This window comes from Phoxinus phoxinus (genome assembly GCF_949152265.1).
Source record: "Phoxinus phoxinus genome assembly, chromosome: 23".
Lineage (NCBI taxonomy): Eukaryota > Metazoa > Chordata > Actinopteri > Cypriniformes > Leuciscidae > Phoxinus > Phoxinus phoxinus.
This window is the reverse complement of record NC_136898.1, coordinates 2,059,427-2,074,215: the sequence shown is the minus strand read 5'-3', so window position 1 is coordinate 2,074,215 and position 14,789 is coordinate 2,059,427. Positions and strand designations below refer to the sequence as shown.

Genomic DNA, 14,789 nt, shown 5'->3' with positions numbered 1-14,789 from the left:
CCATTTTATCTTTTAAATTAAAATGTATATAGCCTATATATATTTTTAATTAAATTTTATTACATGTATTTGTGTGTGTCTGTGTGTGTGTGTGTGTGTATATATATATATATATATAATTTTATAACAATAATATATATATATATATATATATATATATATATATATAATATAATTGTATAATTAAAAAATAATAAATAAATATTTATTTATTATTTTTTAATTATACAATTATTTATATATATATATATATATATATATATATATATATATATATATATATATATATAGAATTTTATAATAAAAAATAACAATAATAAATAAATAAATATATAAATATTTATATATTTATTTATTATAAAATATATACTTTTTTAATAAAACAAATTATACCGATGTATATATATCTTTTTTTTATTTTATAGTCATTTTATTTCACACCAGGTAAAAAAAGAGACGAGTAATCGCCTCACTCTTCTCCACAAGCTGCATGATTTGACATGTTGTTTGTCAATTATGTCCATAATTCAAACCATGCAGAACGAGACGCACAGAAAAGTTTACTACCTTGAGTATAAGCAATAGTAACCTCGATACTTGCCTTAGAGAAAACCTCTAATAACTCGCTGCCATCCATTTTGCTCATGAAAGCCAGTAGTGTAACAACCACAGATCTATTATTCAGAGAACTGAGTGCATGAACTTTCCCTCCTATTAGGCCTAAGTGTTGCTTTCACTAAAGCGGAGAATAAAGCAAAAACAGTCAAATTTCATTTCTAAAACTGAGATTTTCTCTCTGGTTCTGAGTCGGTTCAGTCACATTGCTTGATTTCCAGTAATAAAGTGTCCAGCAGCAGTTAGTTTCGGTAAGAACCTCGTCTTGGTTATGAATGTTTGGGTGATTGGTAATGAGTCATTGGAAGTTGGCACAGTTGTGGTCCGCAGCACGCTTGTTGAAGCAGTTACGCCCCCCAGTTACCCTGACTTTACAACCAGGAATGGAGATGTTGTCAGCAGATTCTTCTGTTTTTTTGACGAGATTCGGAAGAATCGTTCATTTCTGGTGTGGTATATCACGTTCTCCACCCAGGTTGTGATTATTGAGTTGCAGTGAGCGTGGTAATCTCCATTCAGATCGCTCATCCTGTCAGCTCAAACTTAAAGAGTGCGTCCTCTTCTGTGCGTCTTCTGATGCAGAACGCCAAAAAACAGTAATTCCCATGGCCATTGCTTTTATTTTAAAGCTAATGTTTGTAGAGGAGCCCTCCAGTTTCCTCAAAAAACGAGTCTTGGCAGTGCCATGATGATGCTCGCAATTATCCTCAATGTCAGAGATGAGTTCTGCGCACTTCTGATCAGTTTGTTGCCAACTAAAGGTTTCGGCTTCAAGGGGAATCTTAGATCGAGCTGGTGTGACTATTTAGAACAAAATCAGCCTAAAATGAAGTTTGTTTGGAGTTTCAGGAATTCTAAAACCGCGTGCGAACATTCCGTAAAAGCCTTCGAACTGCTATTGGTCTGTGGCGATTACGTAATGCGTAATGAAGCTCCGCCTTCTTTAATCGTTTCACAGCCCTATTTTACTCCTTTACCTTAATCACATCAAAAATAACCGTTTGTTTACATGTGTGTGTACGGTGTATAATTATTTTTTATACAGTATATAAATACACACACATGCATGTATTTAAGAATTTTTATTTATTTATTTATATATAAAAATATTATATATAAATAACACATTTTTCTTAAATATATACATATGTGTGTGTGTGTATATATATATATATATATATATATATATATATATATATATATATATATATATATATATATATATATATATATATATATATATATATATATATATATATATATATATATATATATATATATATATATATATATATATATGTAAACACAAACTTTTAATCATTTCACATGCGAGTGAGTAAAATGATAATGAGAGTAAAAATGGGGTGGTGATAGCGCAATGGATAAGACACATGCCTTTGGTGTGAGAGACCCGGGTTCGAATCCACTGTGAGACACCAATGTGTCCCTGAGCAAGACACTTAACCCCTAGTTGCTCCAGAGGCGTGCGACCTCTGACATATATAGCAATTGTAAGTCGCTTTGGATAAAAGCGTCAGCTAAATGAATAAATGTAAATGTAAATGTAAATGTAAACATGAACACACAGGAGAAATTGAAGAAACATAGAAGAAATTGATGTTGTAATTCTAATTGACCGCAGGGAGCTTGATTGACAGGTGATCTGACCAATCATGCTTCGCCATCGCCATTTTGTCGGACAAAGCAGTCAGGAGAGTTAGTAGATTAACACTGGAGGATTTGAACTTGAGAAGCGGAGTGTACTGACGTCTCTCCGCGGTTAAAACAACATTCCTTCTGATGTTCATTCATGTTTATTTGATGCTATAAATGAACTAGAAGGAAGAGATGATCGGTTCACGAGCGGCTTTAACTGAGCGATCTGTCAGAAACATTAAAGAGCCACAAAACGCTATTTATTGTTTAAATTTCTTTAAAAAAAGACCAAATTTGAAAGGTGAGACTTTTGATATTAAAGGTGCCCTAGAATGTGAAATTGAATTTAACTTGCCATAGTTAAATAACAATAGTTTAGTACATGGACATGACATAAAGTGAGTTTCAAACACCATTGTTTTCTCCTTCTTGTTTAAATCTCGTTTTTGAAAAACACCCCTGAAAAACGGGCGAATCTCCACATAACACCTACTGTGACGTAACCGATGGGATCATTAATATGTACGCCTCCAAAATTTGCATAAGCCAAGCCCTTTCAGAGATACGGTGCTACACAGAACTGCGCTGCGCAGGTGAAGCACACACACACACGCACGCACATACACACACACACGCGTGACTGTTAAGTTCGTACTGAAAATAATAAATAAACTTACCACTCCGAAACGTCCATTTGCATTCTACAAACAACCGCTTGTTCCTCAAACTCTGCATCATCGTCTGAAACCGGCTCAAACATATACGGTTGTACACCGAGTCTCTCCATTTGCACGTCGGACCTGTTTGCTGTGACTCTCTGAGCTCTTGTAATGAGCCCGCAGTGAAAGAGCCAATCAGAGCAGAACTCCTCATTACTATTCATGACCCTTCCAAATAAGGTAAAAACAGACCATTTCATTCTAGGGCCAATTTATAGGGTTGGAAATTGACCTGTAAAACCTTTTCTGGACATTTTAAATGACTTTTTAAGCCACATACCCTCTATGTAGATATCAGGGACAAAATTAAAATATTATTTCAACACATTCTAGGGCACCTTTAAACATATTAAACAAAGTAAGCTTGTCTGTCAGTGTGTTGTCAGTCTCCTCTCTGCTCCGCGATGTATTTTTCACTGCGTGAGAACGTGTGTGTGTGTGAGAGCGGCGTAGCTTGTCGGACATAGCGACAGTAACTAAGAGGGGTGGGTCTTTGCGAACGGTCAATTGAAAGTGACACTGACTGTTGTCAAAAATAATGATAGTTCGATATCGACCGATACTGCAATATCTGAAACGGTTCCAATTCTCTGTTTTTGCAGTATTGATACATCGACACCAGCTGCACATTCTCGCCGTCTCTCTTCTCTCTGACACACACACCCGCCTCCTCTCACTCTCGTCTCATTAGCTTCGGTTAATAGTGCTTGTATTGCGCATAATTTGACATTCCCGCAGGTTTCGCGCTCACACCAAAAGCACACGTACCGCTGATCTATATAAGTGGCGCGCACATAAAGCCGCCTCTCAAACAGCTCACGAGTGCCAAATTTAGTTGTTTTTCGTGGCTTATTGCGCTTAAACGCCAAATACATACAAAAATATGACAAAATGCCCGTCTTGCTGAGTATTCAGATAAATACAGTCAGTTTGGGAACGTAAATGGTTCAGAGAAAACGCATGTTGTGTAACAGTACATTGGATCTGTGCATAAACTGTTAGTAACAGCAGCCTAATAATAATCCTGATCTAATCTAATAATCAAAGAACTAAAGACAAAAAGAAAATCACATTTGCTGATCTTGGTTGAGTATATTGATTCAATAAAGTCCCCCTGGAGTCAATAATTGTATCCCAAATCATCTTTGATCACCTAAATTACATATTTAAAAAAAGAAATCTTGAAAAACGATTTTGTCATGCCTTAAAATAGTTGAAATGTAACTCGACACCCTTGCCTCATTTAGTATGCACGGTTCTATGAATATGCAAATGAGCCCCGCCTCCACTCACTCACTCATTCAGAGATCCACTGGTTGACGATCACACGTTGATCTGATTGGTTACAAGGTAGTTTATGACGTCAGAAACACCAGCGATTTCAAACCGTGTTTTTGAGACTGTATTTGGTTCACTGCAGTTTTAAGCAGAAAATACTCAGCATTGCTGTTGCATATTAAAAACACCACATAGACATATAAACAACATTTAAAAGCTGGATTTCCCCCGCGGAGGACTTTAACGCCTCAGATTCGTGTCACACAGGAGGTGTGTGTCACCCATCCACCCTCATCTTGACTCGTCTTGAGGCTCCGCTAGCAGTTAGCAGTGGGTTTCAATTGACCTAGTTTGGGGGAAATCCTCATTGACCTAATTTGTGGATGGCTTGCTTGCATGTATCCCAGTTCCTCCCCCATTTAGCATCATCACATGGTCGTCTACTTCTCATTGTTGTCGTCTGCTCTGAGGTCTTCGGGGTTTTGGGCTGGCGGTTTCTTTTGTGCTTTCTGAGTGCGGTTAAAGGGCTGTGGAAGCTTATTGTTGTCGAAGCTTTAGTTTGAAGAGCCCCTCACTCTTCTTGACAATTACGTACCGAACCAAACCCCGCCCTCTCCTCGGTCCGACCCCTCCAGGGGCGAGCTGGTGTGTCTAAAGGAGAGATTGGGTTCTCTATTGTAAACAGGGCTTACAGCTACCTTACACTGCACACCTAACCCCGCACATTCACACACACACAATGCGGGGCTGAGAGGGAAGCCGGAGGTCTTGTAGGAGGGGTGGGGTGCTGGAGAAAGAGGTGGGGAATGCTATTGTCTCCTGGGCCTGCAGTTAAAGACGGGTCTGGTCACAGCAAGTTGAGATCGACCCCCTCCAGACGGTCATGTCAACCGTCTCTCGAGTGTGTGTGTCGGCCACCACCACAGATCTGAATGAGGAGGAAACTTCTTACAGTGCTTTGGCTGGTTTACAGCTTCCTCTCATGGACGGGTTTGGCTCGGTGAAGTGGTGCTGCCATTTTGTTTTGCTAGAGCCATTGAAAGATGGAGCCACTTCAACAACAGCCAAATAAACAACGCCAAAAATCGCTGGGTCTTTCAGCTGCCAATAGTGTTGATATCTGAGCAAGACTCGATGTTTTAACGAATTAACGATTAATCGCGATTAATAGCAACCAAAAATAAAAGTTTACATTAATATATGCGTGTACTGTGTATAATCATTTTGTATATATAAATACACACACATACATGTATACATTTAAGATTTTTTATTTATAAAAAATTTATATATATGCAAATATTTCTTAAATATGTGCGTGTACTGTGTATAGTTATTGTTTATATACATACACACACATGCATGTGTATATTAAGATTTTTTTTTTGTGTAAAATATATACAATAGAAATGATATATAAATATATACATGCAAATATTTCTTAAATATATATACGTGCATGTGTGCGAATTTATATTTACAAAATAAGGTAACACTTTATTTTACAGTGTCCTTGTTACATATTTTACATGTAGCCTACTTACCATAGTAATAACAGTAAATTATGCATAATTACATGCAATTAACCCTCAACCAAACCCTAATCGTACCCTAACCCTTTAGTAAGTACATGTAGTTGCTAAATATTACTCAGCACTTAAATGTATAATTACACTGTAACAATGATGCCTTAAAATAGTGTAACCCAAAATAATTATACACGTACACACACACAAGCCTATATTATGTAAACACAAACTTTTATTTTGTATCGCGATTAATCGTTTCAATGTTTATCAATTTAAATCTCAAAAGTACCCGGATAATCTGTATTAGTCTAGTATGCTAGTTTAGTTTGGCAGATCTAATACTCACTACATGCATGTTTTCTAGCAGCATCTCAGATTGAAGGACGGACACACACACACACACACACACTCTTCTAACCCGTCCACGTTCAGGGACACAAGGCTGCCAGGTGTAATTTGCAGGCAAGGGGACCTTCCTCCTCAGGGGTGACATTTAAATCTTATTTGTGCGCGATGCAGTGAAGTTTCACCTTTTCAAACATGCTATTTGCTCTCCTTTTTTTAGACGCGCTCACGCTGTCTCTCCCCCGGGACTGGGGGATATTATAGACTCGGGTGGCTGACGGTGTATCAACTTACCAATGAAATAAACATTTATGAGACGGCTGAATTGAAATTCTTGCTTGTGCACAAAAGTAACTGGATTAGACTTGAGGTCTGTCTGCATACGCGCTCGAGTTTGCCATCTCTGAAGTTTCTTGTCCGGCAACATTTCTGTCTGAGCTCGTGTCAAACGCCATTACGTCCCCTTGACGAGTTCACTGTCGCCGGACTATAGGATATTTTCATATCAGTCGGCGCTTCCAAGAGACATGCGTTCTTGAATTCTGGGAAGGTTTTGCATTTGCCTGGTGTTTGTTTAGTGTTTGTGGCGTAGCAAACGCGTCACGAGCTCATTTCAACCGTCCACACAGAACAGTGACCAGGATGCAAAGAGTTAAAGGTTGGCGGCTGTGGCTATTATGCAAGCTGTTAAGCGAAAAGGAAGTGCATTACAAAATGCTGAGCTCAGAGGTCTGGCGCGCGGCCAAGCCTTCGCTTTTTTTCTCTTTGCCACAGCTGAGGGCTTTCTAAGCTTCCCACCAGTGGGTTTGTCTACTGTTTAGGAATTCTCTCTCTCTCTCTCTCTCTCTTGCTCTCTCTCTCTCTCGCTCTCTCTCTCGTGCTCTCGTGTGTGTGTGTGTGTGTGTGTGTGTGTGTGTGTGTGTGTGTGTGTGTGTGTGGGGCGTGACGTCAGCAGGAGTCGAGCAGTTCAGCTCAGGGCCAGGCACGGTTCGGGGTTGGGCCACACAGGGGAGTGTCTGTGGCACGTTTGTGTGTGTGTGTGTGTGTGTGTGTGTGTGTGTGTGTGTGTGTGTGTGTGTGTGTGTGTGTGTGTGTGTGTGGGTTTACTTGGCTGTACTTTCAGGATGCGTTCATCCCCAGAAGTTAGATCAGCTTTTGAGCACATGTCCTGTTTCATGAACTCTTTTCTGTTCCTAAAATTCAGTTTTATATAGTTTTCATATAAACGAAGACTAGCACAAAGTTAACATGCAGTGACTACATATTCTGACAATTGAATAATGTAAATTTTTCATTAAATGCACTGAAAATATATGTATATATTAATGGAATTGAAATATATATATATATATATAAAGTTTTATATTGTTGTCAAAATCATCATGGATATATTATTTAATGTATTGCATTTGCCTAAATATTGAATATGTATATATGTATGTGTGTAGGTGTAAATTTACACCATTATATGAGTTACTTAATAATAAACACATTTTTATGATACATTTTAAATAACTTTTTTTTTTCTTCTTTAGATAAACTTACTGCTCTACAAACATTTTTATATATTTATATAATAATAAAGGTTTGGGCTTAGCTGTACATCAGAAGTCTAAGGTTTAGATGGCCAAGTAAATGTGCGTAATTAATTTTATATATTATATATATTTTTATTTTACTTTTTTTGTTGAATTTATTCAAATTGTATTTGATTTATTTTGATATATGCTCCTATAATGATTTGAATAATCAATTATTGCGAATGAGACGCTAGCGTGTGGACGTTCGGTGCGGATGTGTGAGTCCACCGGCAGTGGAGGAGGAGCGGCTCTCAGAATGAGAGGTTACAGATGACTAGCTGTGTGTGTGTGTGTGTGTGTGTGTGTGTGTGTGTGTAGCACATCCCCTGTTCCTGCTGTATCAGCTGACTCGAGCACAACGGGGGCGGGGCTTGTCATGGCAGGTGGGTGGGGGTTTGTCTGGGCAGGTGGGAGGGGCTTACAGGCTCCACCCACTGGCCTCTCACATCCACTGCATGTTTCTCAACCCCTCTCTTCGCCGGGCCTCTGTTGCGTGTCTCCTTTCCTCTTGTGCGCATTATTAGTCAGGTTTTCCAGTCGGTTAGTCTGGGTGTAAATTCCAGGCATACTAACCGAGCAGGCGTCTCTAAGGGGAAGTGAAAAGCTTGCTGAAGTGTGCACATCTTTACTGCTGTTTTCCACTAATAACCACTTGTTTCTTGAAGCCTAAAATTAGTTTTGAAACTAGTAAACTTAAGACTTTAATTTGTAGTTGCATCCTATCATTATAGCCCTGTAGAGCACACTTTAACACACAATAGTCCTTGTATGTTTTTAGATAAACTTACTAACAAAGCTTTTGTTGCCATGTTTTATAAAACTGATAATTCTGCCTCTAAATATTTGATTGACTATATTACTAGTTGGAAGATTTTTTTAATCAATAAGCCACAAAAAGTTGTTCATTATTGTTATTTTGGTAACACTTTACAATAAGGTACATTAGTTAATGTATTAACTAACAATGAGCAATACATTTGTTACAGTATTTATTAATCTTTGTTAATGTTAGTTAATAAAAATCCAGCTGTTCATTGTTGATCATGTTAGTTCACAGTGCATTAACTAATGATAACAGATACAATCTTTGATGTCAATAATGTATTAGTAAATGTTGAAATTAACATTAAGATGAATAAATACTGTAGAAATATTGGTCATTCTTAGTTCATGTTAACTAATGAACCTTATTGTAAAGTGTTACTGTTATTTCTTTCTTTTGCACAGCTTTATTAAATGACTACTTTGTCGTTGTATTTCGTGAGTTTAGCACAAAAAACATCATTGAACGCTTGCATGTTGAGCAGAAATGCTCTCCTGAAGCACATCGTGTTCCCACATCCAGCTATCTCTGATATTATGTGGCGAAGGGGAGTAAACGTGGTTCATCCTATGTTAACGTGGCTTCGTCCTATTTTTAAATGCCATTTCCCCCTGATGGGCAGGGAGGGGTCCAGAGCGGCTCCTGGGATGAGGAGAGGCGGATGGTCGTGGCCTGGCACAATCCAGCGGGATATAACTCATAGCCTTTACCCAGCAGGCCACGGCAAACCTCGCGCGGTGCTTTAGACAGCCACATTTCCACCCTGTTTATATTAGTCTCTGGAAATCTGCTCTACCAAAACCTAGTGGATTTTCAGGCAACCTAGACCAACATGAAGTCTGTACGAAAGGAAAATTAGCACTGCATGATTCATAAATAAGGCGAGCCCAGAATGCATTGCGACAAACTGGCCAGCCAATGATGAAATGTCAATTTGTGTAGTTTTTTTTGTTCTGAACTGAAAAGTAACAGAAAAATTATAAATGGTTCTATCTTATAAAAATGCATTATTTCTAGAGATGCACAGATATGAAAATTTTCACCGATACCGATAATTCTTTATATTTGAAAGCCGATAACCGATATATTGGCCGATAAATCTAAATCCAAATTTTTATATAGTTTTTGAGTGCCTGATTACAAAAACAATAGTCCCAATCAAACAATTATGATGTTCTCAATATGATGCACAAATGTACTTTACTGTATTTTCCTTTTTTAAATTGATTCCAATCATATTTCAAGCAATTTAAAACCATCATGTTGAACAATGCACATCTGAAGAGTCTCAGCTGAAGGAAATAATACATTATTTATCGGCTTTAAGATATCGGGCGGATAACGATAACATTAAAAGTGAACATATATCGGCCGATGCCGATATATGGTGCATACCTAATTATTTCTGTTGTCACTCAATTATTTATCTGCCCTACCGGCTGAAAAGTGCCTAAAACCAGCCGTCACATCTGGGAGACCAGCAAGCATTGGTTGATTCTGCAGCGAAGTAGACCACTATGTTTATCTTATCTCAAACTACCGCTCTTTTTCTTTAAGTGGCTGATGGCTAACGCTAATGGTTAGCATGGTTAGTCTCGAGTCGTGGTTTTCCACTTCCCCGGCAGGCCTGAATGTCAGCACTGTTGTTCCCCGCAGTGATGAAGTGGACCAGCACTCATGATAAAGGGCAGGAACGTTATATTTAGGAGCTTTTACCTCCAGTGTTCAGGCTCAAACTTTTTAGCTTTGCTTATCTTGTTTTCTCCATGCCTGCTTTACTGAGATTCTTCTCCACAGGGTGATTTATCCTGCGTTTGCTTTCAGTTGTCATCTTTTGGTTTGAGCTTTTTAAAGGGAACCTATCATGCTCCTTTTAACAAGATGTAATATGAGTCTCAGGTGTCCCCAGAATTCTGTAAATATCCATGTTTGAGTGGAAGGGAAAATATTGGGTTATATATATATATATCTTTAAATGCTAATGAGCTGCTGAGCTCTTATAGTTTTGAAATGAAATATGGATTATAAAACTAACTCTATCGCAAATCATATCGTTTAGTTAAACTATACATATTGTCTCATTCTTATATTGCAATATAACAATGTTTAGGTACATCCCTGTTATTAATGTTAGTTCAGGAACATTGGGATATTTTTCCCAGTCATCGCAATTGCAAAAAGTGTGCCAATTTACCAGAATTAAAATAAATTCTTATTTATTTTTCAATAATAATAATAATAATAATAGCTTTCTTAAAGCTGCAGTCCGTCGTTTTTCCTCTTTGTCGCCATCTCTGTTAGAAATCTGCAATTGCAGTTATTCGCGGAATTATTAACTGTGCGTGGGTAGTAAATCGGCATGAAACAGCGCGGATGAACACAATGTATTGAGGCTGCCGCGTCGCTGTGGATACTGTACTGTCATCAGCAATCTCAGAGTATACTTTTTGAAAGTGTCAACATTAGAATTTTCATCGGTAAATGTAATCTGAACAAGTAAGTAACATTCACGTTTGTTCTGACCAAATTCGGGGGGTGGGGGTAAGCATTGCAGTAGCTATATCATGCTGATTAAATCTAACGATTGCTTATATCACGTCAAAACGTGAAAAATATATTTTTTCTGTAGCCACTCTGAAGTCCGAAGTCTTTGTGTTTTACAACTGGTGAATCTCCAGTTGTCACTGGTGATTGTCGCTTTAAACTTTCGGGATCCGCCATACCAAGTGCTAAGCTAAATCTCCACCTCCATCATCCACACACGCTAGCCGGGGACTCCTTCTCTCTGTGTACAGAAGTGACGTAATGACGCAAAGACATGCTCGAAATTCCCGTGGAAATCCACCAGTACCACTGGAATTAAAATCATTATTACAAGCTTACCGTTTTGAATCGAGGTAAGGCAAGCAGATCGTTTTGAACACTGGCTGGTTACGTTTTTTTTTTTTAAATGTCTTTTTTGATATTTTTAAACCCAAAAAAGTGCCGGACTGCAGCTTTAAATATAATTTAAGGACTCAATCTCATTTAAACACAATATATATGTAATTATTAATTTGTTTGTTTGTTATAATATTTTTATTTATTTATATTTATCTATATGTGGTCATTTATTATTAGTAAACACTAATAAAATTCATCACACAATAAAATTCCTAAGACTTCATACATATTTTGGGTTATGTTGTTATTAAAAATAACAAAATATAATATTAAATAATAAAACACAAATTATTCATTATAATCATTTGAAACTATATTTATTATTATAGTCATTGTAATGTATATTTATTATTGTTGTTGGTTTTTATTATTAATGTAGTTTGTTATTATTTTGTAAAAGTTGTTTTTAAAACAACACATCCCTAAATATGTATGAAATCTTCAGAATTATATTTTGTGATGATTTTTATGTTAGCTAATACCAAATTACCACCTTTTTAACAGAGTACCATTAACTGAAGTAACTATTGCCTATTAAAAGTCACATTTATCTTTATAGCGCTTTATACAATACAGACTGTTTTAAAGCAGCTTTACAATGATAAACATGAAAATAATGATTCAATGATGCAAACAGAGTTCAATTCTGCTGTAAATCAGCTCTAAAAGACAATAATAATCAGTTATTGTAAACTGAACTGAACGCGTTTGATAACTTTACAAAGTCATTATTCAATCTATAAAGCAGCTCTGGAGAAAACGGTGATGTCATTCAGTTCTCCTCCAATCGTGTCAGTGCGTTCCGGTCAGCGATGCTGATGAGTATTAAGTGTTGAGGGAAGGTTAATAGTTAGTACTCGTTGAATGGACCGTGAAATGTGTGTGTTGAGCTGCTCGTGCAGGTGTTTCTGAAGCTTGAGGCTGGTGTTGTGCTGTACCGTGTGGATATTTGAACAGCTTCAGCGCTCTGCGTGTAGTCCGGTCCCGTTCCCTCGCCGCGTGTGTCTCCAAGAACCTGGTTTTCCGTTTCATCCTGTGACATGAATCAAGGCCCGAGTGTGTCCCACCCACAGCGAGGAGGCCTAGGACACAGGTGTACGTCTGTTTTTCTTTTCCAGCTTGCGTATCTGTGTGTGTAGGAGGGGTTTGGCGGGCCGTTCCTGGAGTTCCCCCCCCCTCCTCCTCTCTCGTGTGTTTTGGGAAAGCGATCCGCTGAGCAAACAGAGTGTGTGTGAGAGCCGGTTGGTGGACGGCACGGTAAAGGCTGATTGTTGTGAAAACACCACTGGGCTGCAGCTGTGCTTTTCCAGGCCTCAGGAGCCGCGAGGACAAGACCTGTGGCACGCTGTTTACTGACGGGACCACACACACACACCCAGACTTACACACTCCTACCTATCAGGGGCGTGTTCACAGAGAGTTTTATCTCACCACTAGGAGTCCTTCTTAGAGTTCCTACAGCTTAAAACCTATTCACAAAACAAGTTTTACTAAGGAACTCCTAATATAAGAGCTTGTTGCTGTGGATGAGGTCTCTTTTTGAGCGCGCTCTGTTAAAGTGCACACAGTGGAAGGATAAATATATATATATACACACACACTACAAAAGGCTTTCATGCTTTGTGCTTGAATGTTCAAAAAACACATTTTCCTCATATTCTCCATTGTTATTCTCCTCTCTTCCCAGTCTGTCAGTAACGCTCTGTTTACTTCCTGTCTCTATGAAGCCCCTCCTTCTGAAAAGCACACTGTGCTCTGATTGGTCGGCTGGATCAGTGTGTTGTGATTGGTCGAGAGCTTCGAGTGTGTTTGGGAAATGTCCCGCCCCTTACCATAACCGCCAGTTTAACACACTACTAACTAACTCAACCAGGCCCCGCCCCTTTATTCTGCGTATTAATTATTATAATGAGGAATATTGTGACGTGTTCGTTCCCGGAAGAAACTCAAGACTACAATGGAGGCGTTTCAGGAGTTCAGAAACACTGACACTGATATAGAACAACTTTTTCAAGCAACATTACACACTAAACAAAGATGAACATGGACAAAAGCATAATATAGGACCTCTTTAATGTTTGATTAGATTAGATTTAAAAAAAAATTGTTCATTTGCATCTATTTATGGTTCAATGTGCTTCAATCCACATGAAGAAAATACATACATTTGTGACGTCAATAACAATCTAACATGTTTATTCAGCCTAACTCACCCCTGAGGACGTTATATTGAATTGACTGGGAATTTCCAAACTCAATTACACAAGTATTTGGCTATGGAATTGAATTTGCTGAAGTATTCATAAATATATTGTACAGAACTTGAATGTACGTGTCGTGCAGTGTTATATAAGGCTGCGATTATATGCATTAATGTTTTCCAAACGTATCATGAGATCAATTATTTAATTAGTAAGCAGGGAAGCAGCTCCTCCTCGACCCGCTCAAGGTCTCCACTCCTCGCTCTCGGTTTGGGATTGCGACGACTATATTTGGCTGCTGTTATTTGACATCTCAGTTGTGTTCTTGAAGTGGCGAGCGCTGAGGGGACGCGGTGGTGATCGCTCCATCCGCTGTTTTAGCAGACGTTAACTGCTGCGTTAGAAATGCTTTTGATCCGCTTCCGTGTGTTTGGGTGGTCTGAAGAAGAAAACAAACTGGTTTGTGTAGAAATGGAGCGAGGGTTTCAGTACGGTTAGCGTGGTTTCTGGGACAACGTCGCAGTGTTGGGCTCGGGCTAAAATTGGCTTCTTTCGAGACACACTGGCCTCTTTGGGAACTCTCGGGTGACCCGCCTTAAGGGCGCGGAGGGGTTGAAATGTCAGCGTTTAATAACTTGCACATGAGAAATGCACGTTTTCTTAGTATGCTGGGTTAATGAAAAACAGCACAGACATTTTTTTTCTTCCCTCTCTAGTCTTAAAGGGAACGTATTATGCCTTTTTTCTACATCTTGATGTTTTTGGTCTCGACTAGAACAGGTTTTTCTGCTTGAATGTTTATTATTCTCCTCATATTCTCCATTGTTGCGGCTCCTCTCTTCCCAGTCTGTCAGTAACGCTCTGTTTACTTCCTGTCTCTATGAAGCCCCTCCTTCTGAAAAACACACTGTGCTCTGATTGGTCGGCTGGAGCAGTGTGTTGTGATTGGTCGTGCGCTTCGAGTGTGTTTGTGAAATGCCCCGCCCCTTACCATAACCGCCAGTTTAACACACTACTAACTAACTCAACCAGGCCTATTAATTCTGCGTATTAATTATTTAAATGAGGAATATTGTGATCCGGGCTTCACATTAACACCC

The 14,789-nt window shown here is 38.5% G+C and overlaps 1 protein-coding gene across 1 annotated transcript in view; it reads left to right on the top strand.

The window, feature by feature from the left end:
- Positions 1-14,789, top strand: part of LOC306991856 (zinc finger SWIM domain-containing protein 6) — a 100,465-nt gene that overhangs the window by 26,498 nt on the left and 59,178 nt on the right. The gene's annotated exons all lie outside the window — the stretch shown is intronic.